This window comes from Amborella trichopoda, chromosome 2, assembly GCF_054954075.1.
Source record: "Amborella trichopoda isolate Santa Cruz 75 chromosome 2, AtrichopodaSantaCruz75HAP2 v2.0, whole genome shotgun sequence".
In the NCBI taxonomy this organism is placed as follows: Eukaryota; Viridiplantae; Streptophyta; class Magnoliopsida; order Amborellales; family Amborellaceae; genus Amborella; species Amborella trichopoda.
The window spans coordinates 13,784,243-13,796,919 of NC_142337.1; positions in this window are offsets into that span (position 1 = coordinate 13,784,243).

Here is a 12,677-nt window from a genome sequence, read left to right on the forward strand (position 1 = left end):
GGATAGTAAGGGTTCTATGTATGAGTTCCAATTAATTAATCTTAGAATGCATTATCTACCTTTTTTTTTTTGAAATCGATGGGTTAAAATGTTGGGTTTATGTGGCCTTTAAAGGCTTTATGAGAGCTTGTATGAACATTTTATATAATGGAACATAAACTCAGTAGGAGTGCGGTCCTTTTGTGGATCATACTAGGCAAATATTGTTTGTTGATACTCGGATTAGGCTCGACGAGCTAGGCCAGCCGAGGTTTAGAAAAACCTAAGATACCTAGGTATAAGGATCTACCGAGAAAAGTTTAGTGGGTTATCCCTTGATGAGGTCAGAGTATGCCCAGATCAGAGCCAAGGGACTGTGTGGCCTTTATGTGTGATGAATAGCTTTTAGAGACAGGGTTAAAACCTCATAGTTATATCATCACACGTCATGTACATAGATAGCCGTTTTGAGATTCATCAATGAGGGTGAAATGTGTATATGTGCGAGAGATTATCCCTATGCATCATAGAGTCATGGTTGCGTCATGGTTTGGAGGACCATGATTTTTGTCTTTAGGAGAGAACCTGAAATCCATAAACTGGGATTGCGTCTCTTAGTCTACTGGTTGACTTTGGTGGTCCAATCATGAATCCTTGCAGTGGACTGTGGGTCATGGGAACAGCTGGGTCAGTTTAAGAAAGCTAGGCGGATCGTGATTCGCAGTTAAAGGTGGGGGGCTCCCATATATTGATAATTTTCTAGATGTACCGGATCCGATTCCCATCAAAATTAATTAATTTTAATTAATTTTATGTTATGTCATTTTTAGAATGTTTATTTGAATTTTTGGAAATCTTATGATATTTTATTTTTGTAATTTGGATTTATAAATTAAGAGAAATAAATTTTTCAATGTTTTAAATAAAATATAAGATTTAAAAATTCTAGATATGAAATAAAATATTTTTAAAAAATATATGGGACGTCTATAAAATATGGGGCCAAAAAATTAAATACATGTGGCCCACATGGGTGGCACGCCCTACCCATTCACGTATTCTTCTTAGGAAGAATGTTTATCCCTTGTTAGCTTATCTTTTGGGTATAACCATGATAAGGTTGAATGTTTGAGATATTTACTAACTCTTTGAATTAAGATTGATTGATCCAATAATTAAGGATTTGATATATTAAAATATAAGCTTTCTGATGGGAATAGATTTAAGAAAAGGAGGATAAAGCTCTAGCTCATCTTTTTAAATCTTGATAGTGGATCAAAGAGATTGATGTATCAAATCTCTCACCCCATAAGTCTCCTTAGATCAACGATTGAGATTTGACCCTATGAATTGATGCAACATCTACGACGTAGAATATCTATAAAAAGATGCCTCCCCATGAGATATGATTCTCTTTTATCTCTTTAACAATCTTCTCTCTCCTTATCCAAAATTGAGCTCTCTTCCAAAGGCGAGGCACGCCCTAATTTTTTATCTCTCTTTCTCTCTCCTATCTCCCTCTCCAAGTTGCACTGTATCTCTCTCTCCAACTTGTACCATATTTTTGGTGGCACGTACCACCTTTGTTCTTTTAGGGTGCCAAAGAGGTAGAACGGCTTGCTAGTAGATCTCTCCCTCTCTCTTCATATTCATCTCTCATCTCTCTAAACTCAAGCTAAGAGGCTTGATGAAGATTAAGTCATTAAGTGGATTTTTGCCATAATAGGAAAATCAACTTACCGATCATAGATCCCGAGTAGCATCTGAAGGAGGAGACTTGGCGTGGGGTGTACTAAGCCCAGTTGAGGTAATCTCCGGCAATTTTACCTTTTTAAATATTTACTTCTCCTCCCATAATGCAATAAATTATACTTTTGTTTCTTGAATAAAGCGTGGGGTGTACTAAGCCCGATTGAGGTAATCTCCGGCAATTTTACCTTTTTAAATATTTACTTCTCTTCCCATAAAGCAATAAATTCTAGTTTTATTTATTGAATAAATAATTGTATTTGAAGAAGTAGTAATTGAGAACCGATTTTATTTTTATTTTATTTATTTCAAAAGTGATTTGATTATAATTGGACATTGTAAGTGATATTACCGGTGTAAGGGTAAAGAATTTTTGAAATATATATATACCGTGCTTTATCCTAAAGTCCTTTCATAAAAGTATTCATGCAAGCCTAGGAAATATTTTACATGAGACAATTCATAGAGTGTAAGCTATCCGTTTTAGAAAGAAAAAAAAAAAAAAAACATTAGATGCTTTACATTATTTGGACCGCATGTAGAAATGCGGTCCAGCCCGCATGAAACAAAATTACATTTTCGCTCTTTAATCACTTGCTTCTTACTAGTCTTAGTAAATTATTGGCTTATGCCCAGGATGCCAGCTTATGACTCCTTGATCACCTGCATATGTGCTTAAATAACCTCAGTCATGAGCAAAAACAATTGGGTCTCCTATCCAATCATTTTAATGTTGGAGTTTATTGAAAATACTTTGCAAGGATAAAGGGGAGACATTACAAGAGCAGGGCAGATCTTTGTGAGCCCAAAATGCTCCATCTTCCCAAAATTGGGAGTTTTAGTAGTCATGCTTATCAATTTCAAAGCAAAAAAACGTCCAAATTAATTATCATTCATTTTCTGGCTTCATTTGTTTTCTTGACTAATCAGCTTGTTTATCCTTTAGATTTTAGCTTTTTCCATGGGCTTTAGATTAATTAGTCAGCATTGTTAAAACAATTGAAACTTAGTTTAATAGACAAGGTCCAGTTCCTTTTCTATTTGATCCCACCTTTCTCCAAAGAACCCTGTAATGTTAAAAATCAGGGGGAATCCTTTGTTGGAACTTCTATGATTCTTGTATATATGTTTTATCTTTGAAAATGATCGCTCCACCTTATTTTTGGTTTTGTTAGATCAATGGGGACTGGTTCCTATAAGTAGGATTGGAACTCAAGAGTTCATATTGTGGCAGAGCTCCAGATCTACCGGGATCTAGATTTGAATCCAAAAAATATACATAGATTTAGATCTAGATCCAGACCTGATCGGATCCATAATATATAATACGAAAATACTTTATAACATATATATATATATATATCAAATAAGAATCATGACACTATAAGACCCTCCCACGCCCATGTGAGTAGGATCCCAAATGATCAATATTAAATTTTGACACAAATCTCTAGAAAAGTTATCACATGGGTGTGGGATTTTGGTGAATGGGTTTATTGATAACTTTTTTAGAGATCTGTGTCAAATTTTAATGGTGATCTTTTGGGGTTCTACTCATATGTATGTGGGAGGGTCTCATAGTATCATTACTCATCAAACAATATATAATATTTTATTAACCAGGTCTGATCCAGATTGGATCCACCTGTACCTGAATTGGATCTGAATTACTATTTGAATCCAAATTTTGGATCCAAATCCGATCCATCGAATCCAAATCTTGGATCCATACCTAAATTTTCTTCTTGAAATGATTCTCAACTAATACTTTATTATTTTCTTTTTAAAAATTCCAATATTTAAAGTTATAATAAACAATTAGACTATAACATGATTCCTCTAGCACTTGTTTTGTCAGGCAATAATTTGTTAGGGCTAGCTTCAAGTGGCTAATTGATTGATTGACTGACCCAAATGGATAGTGCTTTTATGCTTTATCTCGTGATTTCCTCTAGCCAATGTAAATATTGTGGTTTTGTGGGAGGAAAACAAGACTCCCCATGAAAGCAATAAATCAAAATAGAAGAATGATCCCTTTACCCTACAATACCCAATACCATATAGAAATTGCAATATTAAAAATAGTAAACACCAAGCAAGGAGCAATTGAGATAGCCATCGAGTTGAAGATATTATGCAGTTCATTATTATTTTATCTTCTATCACCCAGCCATGTGTTTTTTATTTTTATCTTCAAGCAACCAATCAACCATTGGCCATTAAATTTGAAATCGAACAGGTTGGACTACTAATTATATATTAGATTGTTATATTTTTTAATAATAGAAGTTCCAAATTTCAAGTGATTTGGATTTGTAGAAGAAAAAAAAATGAAAATTCAAATACGAAATGAGGTCGTAGCCGTCAGATCGGCCTACATTCAATCTGGACCATTGGCTGACACTGTAGCTATCAGCTCGTGGGCTGACATGATATTTCCCCATATATATATATATATAAATAGATTTTACATCAAAATTATAGACCATGATAAAATTTGAAGGTGCACCTTACCTCTATAGCTACGGATGCATCTGTATGCCAACTGCACCATATATATATATATATATATATATATATATATATATATATATATATATATATATATATATATATATATATATATATATATATATATATATACTATGAGACCATTTATTTTTTGTACAAGGAGGTCAGTTACAATCAATTTAAGTTGTTGGATGTGAAATCTAATATATTGAAGTGTGTGTCATAGCATTCGAGAAATTTTGGACTGGGTAGAAAGTCAAAAATCAATTTCACGAATGTCATGACATACTTCAATATATCAGATTTCACATCCAATAGCTAAGAATGATTATGACCTCTACATGCCAAAAATGCATGGTCTTACAATCCACACACATATAAATATCTATATTTTAGCCTTAAGACAAAAAAGAAAAAGAAAAAAAAGACTAAAACTGCACCTTGAGACTCCACATGAAAATGCAGTTCTGGAATCAAACCCTGTATGATGGGCTAAAAAATCTATTTCAACCGGTGGTTATGAAAATTGAAATTTTAAAATGACATAGATTTGCTAGATCTGTGAATGCTTGAAAGTAAATAGGCTAGATAAAATATATTATAGTACTTTTAGGGTTTACATCTTTCTCTATAGCTAATCAATTTAAAAAATAAACGGGGCTTAATCAACTTGAGCATCTTTTGACACTAAAACTAGGGTTGGCAACAGGTCGGAGATGGGCCCCACGCAGACATGTATGTGGACCATAAATATAATGTGAGAACCGGACCCGGACCTAGACCCAATTGGACCGGCCCCTACTCAAATTTTAAAATATCGATAAATATATTTCATAAGGAACTTGACAATATAATGTGGGACCCAAACCAACCGGACCTAGACCAAAATCCAAATAGCGGTCAACCCGAACATGACCCGCCCCGCCATTCCAATTTTTAGACCCATAACCGGACCTGTTTCGGATGTACGAATCGGGTCCGAATCCATTCCCACCACTAACCAAAACTACAAATTTTGTGAGATTTGAGGTACAAGTTTGCTTTTTGTTTTTTAATATTAAATGTCCAAGCCTTATCCTAACCTCTTTCAATATCTACATATGCCAATTATCATCATTTGAAACTTATGATGACAACGACATCTATATGTATCCAAACCAATAAACAATACAAAAATAATAATTATTCGAGTGTCGTGGGAGGGTTGGTGCAAATTCTATCCCATTTCAGGAATTCACAGAGGTATCAGATTTTCCATTATAAGACATTTTGGCATTTTGTGACATGTGGTGCTTTCCTTCATCCACAATCATACATACATGATTTTTTTTTTTCCTTTCATCTTATGCCTTATCTTGTCTATTTAACTTTCAAGTTATTACCATTTGTCTTCTACCAATTTTGAAGCTTATATTGAAGATGACATGTATTGCTTATCGTTCCATAATATTGCAAACAAGGGGTTGTATAAGTGCAATCTCATTGTTGGCTCACATGAAGTTTAAATGTTTTTCTTCATCCATTGTGACAATAATTGTGTACTGTTTAAGCATGATTTGATAAGCTGAATCTAAATAGGTAAGAAAAGTCTAGGATGATGATTGAGACAGTTTTAATTTTAATTCAACTATCAAAGCATGAAGGAATCGAGATAATGGCCATGCAAGTATGCTTACAAGATAGATGAGAATCACGATCATCTTTATGTGTTATTCTATGGAATAATATCATGTTAAAGTTCAAAAAAATAAGAATAGAAAATGGCGTTAGTATCTTGCCATTTAAGAGATGATTTAAAATGTGCTTGTTTCTTGGGAGTTTAATCCAAAAGACATGAAAACTTACAAACTTGAAAGTAGCACCTGCTCATTTCTTTGCTAGATGATAAATTCCATAAAGATTATTGAACTTAAATGCTTTCTCCCACAATGACCATAATTCCGTGTGTTTTCATTAATTTAAGGACAAGGTTTCTATGAGTCCTAAGACTCACATTTAGATATGCAGCCTCTTTTTTTGATATATTTTTTAGATGGTGTTCATACCTAATTTCTCTTTTTAGATATACATGGAAATCATTAATATGTAGAAAAGAAAAAAAAAGTAAACGCTAAAAAAAGAATTTTTTGGAAATTGTTTATTCAAATATTAATTTTATTCTTTTAGAAGGGACCACAACTTTACATCTATATTAAAGATGGATGTTTGATACCTCCTCGGATGCAAATGTAGAAATACATCTGGGACTCATGGACTACTTTTCTTTAATTTAAAGTTGATATAAAAAATGTACATAGAATGGGATTGGAATAAGAGAAATTAGAGTAACAATGCCACACAATTAGAGTTTCTATACAATTTGTACAGGTTACCCTTGAAAATTGCTTTTCCTTGCGTCATGATCCTGGGTACATTTATTTACACCCACTTAGGAAAAAATGGGAGAAAGTTTTCTTATTTACTCCAAGACTCAAAGGCAAAAATTCTCGAATATTGTTTCATTTTCTAGATTCACATCCCCCTCCTAAATATATTCAAAGTATAAAAATTCCTGGATATATCCTTATCTACACACTTTTGGAGATTCTATAGATGCTTCTCTCTCTAAGTTTTATTTTAAAAATAAATAATAATAATAATAGTAATAAAAACTTACAACTTTTGTGAGATTTGTCATTTGACCAACCTAGATTCCATTCTTTTCCTTTGAGATGCTTAACTTGGGATTCGAACCTTGGACATAATATTAAGTCCACCGCGCCAACCAAAGGTCAAAACATAGAAACCTGTCTTATCACTTTGGCAAGTGTGAGAATATATGACTACTTTTTCAAAATTTCGGATTGGAACTTGGCCGTCAAGGGCAAGTAGAATTTTCACTATAATAGGGCGAATCACAATTATCAAAAGTTTGAATATATAATATTTGTTTATGAGTGTGGTTTGTATAAAGCCTAGGCTCTAAACAATCAAATTAAAGCTTACTTTAAAATAGTACCGAGAAATGTGGTTTCAATATTGAAAATATTTATGATAGCCTTAAAATATATTTTTATATTTATTTATAAAGTTTAAAGTTTAAAAAATAGTGTGGATCGACATATCTATGAGAAATTGAAAATCTTGAAAAATTGACAGTCCAAAAATGCGTTACAAAATACATTGTTTTCAAAACTTGCAAACCATTTTTTTCTCCTGTCCATACATCTTGATGTTGAGATGATCAATTTGAAGATATTTGGGCATCAAAACAATCTCTTCTAGTAAAATTTTTGAGGCAGGCTCAAATTTGATGGTTTAGAGCCTCGGCTCTATATAAACTTTTCCCTTTATATAGAGGTTGCATAAAATGAAGTTTTAATTAGATTTAATGCATGTTTTAAGATAATATAAAAAATTGGCTCGTCCTTTAAAGTAATATCAAATCTACATTATCTAAAGAAAATAAAATCAACCGACAAGTGAGATGGGAAGTTTATAGAAACAGTTTACTATAAAGGGACCTTTAGGATACTCTCGTGGGAGCAGGTTGTGTAGTTGATCCCTCGAGCGAGAGAGCTACTTAGGGGATTTTTTCCGGTTTGAATATTTGATGAACTATCAATGATTATTTATAAGAAAAAAATTGGATTTTTGACCTTTAAACAAAAAAAAAAATGTTTAATATGAGACCATTTATCTTTGTTCTAAGAAGGTAACAATTACCCTTATTTTAGGTGGGTCAAGAAGTTCCATATTTTTATTTTATTTATTTTTTTAAAACTTTGAATCTAATCAATGACAATCTTACAACTACCCATTTTAAAATATGATGGACAAATGATTGATTGTCTCCTTACACTAAAAGTAAAAATACGATGAACCAATGATTGTTCGCCTCCTTACACTAAAAGTAAATAGTCTCTCTATACTTTTCTTTAGGTTCCAAAAAGTAGAAGGTCTTTTCCCTCACAAAACATTTATTTTTTTGAAGCACATAATGTGGGTTTATTTTTCTTTATTAAAATTTAACATTTTTTTTATTATTTTGACCTTGGTCACAAAGTTTGATTCCTAAAAGTACTCCACTCTTAAAAAAGTACCGCAAGGGGTGCATGGAGGAAATGCTCCCGCGGAAGCACCTGATGCCATTTTCCTCAAAATTCAAATAATGTCAAGCCTTATTATCAAGATACCTAAAGGTATTCAATGAAAAATTGTACACAACAAAAGATAAATCAAAACTTCAACAAGTGTTCTGGCGGTGCACGTCTTGTCCGCCCATGGGAAATATCCAACCCAATACCCCAATAGGCACCGTCCAACAATGTTTATCTTTGTTTATTATATCCTACGTTCTATTTCATGTTGAGTTTATGGGATTTGTTTTAGTGGACCTACTATATGTACCTTTCCTTTTGGTAGTCCCCTACAAAAACATGCCAAATTTTTGACTACCCCCACTTCAAAATTTCCGCCCTTGAAATTGGGTTAAAACAGTAAAAACTCATGAGCATATTACAAAGGTACATTTTTTTTAATGTAAATTTCGGGTGAGGTGTATATAAGGTGCGTACCCTTATACTGCACAAGCAAGGCGCACTTGAATTTTATTGAAAGATGCAGATCCGGTGTAAAAAACCTTATAATTGCTAAAAAAAATTCATGTTCGACCCTCGTTATAAAACTTAAAAATTTATAAAACTAAATTGATAGAGTAGATCTATAAACGCTTCAAAATCTTGAACATAGACGGTCGAGATAACTTGTTACAAGATCTATTGTTTTGGGACTTGAAATTCAATTCTTTCTTTAAGGATTGTAAATTATGAGACAATTTATCTTTATTAGAAGGAGGTGACAATTACTACCATTAGCTATTGGATGTCAAATTAAATAGCTTAGGGTATATCATGAAGTCCGAGAAATTTTTTTTGATCCTTGAGCCAGTAAATGACACTCTTAAAACCACTCGAATTGAAAGCTCATTGACGTAATGTTTTGAACATCCTTATGCTAAAAATAAATTGCTTATTTATATTCTTTTTCTATCCGAAAAAATAAATTTAAATTTTTTTCCATTGGGTAATAATTTTTGGAAAATTACATATAACCCCCAAGACTAAACTTATTGTGCAACTTACCCCCAACTATTTTCTTCCTCTCACTTTTTCCCTAAACACAATGTTTCGTAGCAAATACCCCCATCCACCCCCAAAAAATTTTAAAAAAGCAAAACTACCCATACTGTACCTTTTACCCACACCTTATGTCCTCCTATATTTTACCCTTTACCCTCTCTTTTTCCTCTTTCCCACGAGACCTAATTTCCACTGGCCATAGACGCACTCACGACCCGAGCTCTGTCCCTCTTTCTTACCCACTGTCCCGGCCCGAGCTCTCTCCCTCTCCCTCTTCAAAGGATTTTTTGGATCAAGTCCTACCTTCTCTCTCTCTTCTACGGTCTCCTTGAATCCAAGGCTCGATCTCTCTCTGTGAAACAACTATCAATTTGTTCGGCCCAGCCCAAGTCACTTAAAAACAGTGTCACCACCACCTAAAAGCAACACGTAACTGCAGTTCTCCTTATTATTAATTAACATGTAATACCACCCAAAAGCAAAAAAAAAATAAAAATTGATAGCTCTAACAGTGGATCAAGCGCTCCGGCACTGTGTAGGTGCGCTCCGACAGTGGAACACTTTGGAGTCACAGCGCTCTGGTACGGTGTATGTGTGCTCTGGCAGTGGATCAAGTGCTCGGGCACTACGTAAGTGCGCTTCGGAACTGCGTAGTGCACTCTGGCAGTATAACACTCTGGAGTCACAGTTCTCCGGCACTGTGTAAGTGCGGTCTGGCAATGGAGCACTCTGGAATCACAACGCTTCGGCACTGTGTAAGTGCGGCTCAGCAGTGCAACACTCTGGAGTCCTAGGGCTCCGGCATTATGTAAGTGCGTTCCTACAGTGAAACACTTTGGAGTCACAGCACTCCGACACTATGTATATGTGCTCCGGTAGTAGATCAAGTGCTCCAGCACTGCGTAAGTGCACTCCGACAGTGGATCACTCTGGAGTCACATTGCTCCAGCACTATGTAAGTGCGGTTTGACATTGTGTAAGTGCGGTCCGGCAGTCAAGCACTCTTGAATCACAACGCTCTGGCACTGTTTAAGTGCAGTCCGGCAATGAAACACTCTGGAGTCCTAGGTCTCTGGCACTGCGTAAGTGCGGTTCGACAGTGGATGATGCACTCCGACACTATGTAAGTGCGCTCCGGTAGTGAATCAAGCGCCACCATGTAAGTGCGCTCTGCCAGTGGTTCCATCACTGTGTAAGTGCGGTCCGGCAGTGGAGCACTATGGAATCACAACGCTTCGACACTGTGTAAGTGCGGTCCGGCAGTGGAGCCTTATGGAATCACAACTCTCCGACACTGTGTAAGTGTGGTCTGATAGTGGAACACTCTAAAGTCTCAGGGCTCCGGCACTGTGTAAGTGCGGTCTGGAAATGGATGATGCGCTCCGGCACTGTGTAAGTGTGCTCCGATACTGGATCAAGTGCAAATGCGCTCTGACAGTGGAACACTCTGGAGTCACAGTGCTCCGGCACTGTGTAAGTGCGGTCCGGTAGTGGAGCACTCTGGAATTACAATGCTCTTGCATTGTGTAAGTACGGTCCGACAGTGGAGCACTCTGGAATTACAACGCTCAAGCACTGTGTAAGTACGGTCCAACAATGGAACACTCTGGAGCCCCAGGGCTCTGGCACTGTGTAAGTGCAGTATGGCAGTGGATGATGCATTCCGACACTATGTAAGTGCGCTCCGACAGTGGATCAAGCGCCACCACGTAAGTGCACTTCGATAGTGGAACACTCTAGAGTCACAATGCTCCTGCACTGTGTAAATGCAGCCCAACAGTGGAGCACTCTGGAATCACAACGCTTCGACATTGTGTAAATGCGGTCCGATAGTGGAGCACTCTGAAATCTTAGCGTTGTAAGTGCCGTTTGACAGTGGAACACTCTGGAGTCCCAGGGCTCTGGCACTGTGTAAGTGCGGTCTGACAGTGGATGATGCGCTCCGGTACTATGTAAGTGCGCTCCTGCAGTGGATCAAGCGCCACCACGTAAGTGCGCCTGACAGTGGAACACTCTAGAGTCACAGTGCTCCGGCACTGTGTAAGTACGGTATGGCAGTGGAGCACTCTGAAATCATATCGCTTTGGCACTATGTTAGTGCGGTTCAGCAGTGGAGCAATCTGCAATCACAGTGCTCTGGCATTGTGTAAGTACAGTCCGACAGTGGAACACTCTAGAGTCCTAGGGCTCCAACACTATGTAAGTGTGGTTCGGTGGTGGATGATGCACTCCGACACTGTGTAAGTGCACTCCGGCAGTGGATGAAGGGCCACCACGTAAGTGTGCTTCGACAGTAGAACACTCTGGAGTCACAGTGCTCCGGTACTGTGTAAGTGCGATCCGGCAGTTGAGCACAATGGAATTACAACGCTTTGGTACTATGTAAGTGCGGTCCAGCAGTGGAGCACTGTGCAATGACAGCGCTCTGTCACTGTGTAAGTGCAGTCCGACAGTGGAACACTCTAGAGTCCCAGGGCTCTGACACTATATAAGTGCGATCCGGCAGTGGATGATGCACTCTGGCACTGTGTAAGTGCGGTCCGGTAGTGGATCAAGCGCTATCACGTAAGTGCGCTCGAGCAGTTGAATACTCTGGAGTCACAATGCTCCGGCACTGTATAAGTGCGGTTTGGCACTGGAGCACTCTAGAATCACATCGTTTCGGCACTGTGTAAGTGCGGTTCGGCAGTGGAGCACTCTGGAATAACAGCGCTCCAGCATTGTGTAAGTGCAGTTCAACAGTGGAACACTCTGGAGTCCCAGAGCTCCGGCATTGTTTAAGTGTGATCCGGCAGTGGATGATGTGCTCCGGCATTGTATAAGTGCACTCCGGCAGTGGAACACTCTGGAGTCACAATGCTCCGGTACTGTGTATATACGATCCGACATTGGATCTAGCGTTCCGATACTGAGATGGTTCGCTCCAACAATGTGCTCCGAAAGTTAACCTGAAATCTGGCCAAATTGATTTTTGTGTATGGAAAGGGAATTTCTATCTAAAAAATGAACTTTTCCTCTTGCGGGTATCTGCATATAAAGTTTGTTTTTGAGAAAAAAAAATAAGAGAAAAAACTCGGTCCGATAAACTACATACAAAGTGTTTGGTTTTGGTTTTTTGTAATTTCCCCTATTTTTTCTATAGATTTTTGAGGTGCATCTTACTTCTGCACCCTAATAAGTATGATTCCACTTTTCACCACAAATATATATAAAAAGTAAGCAACCGAAGCGAGGCAGAAAGGGTTAAAAGGAGAAACGGTATTATCCGTTAATGATACGTGGCGATCGGGTGTTGGTTAAGGGTGGTGTGACCACTTG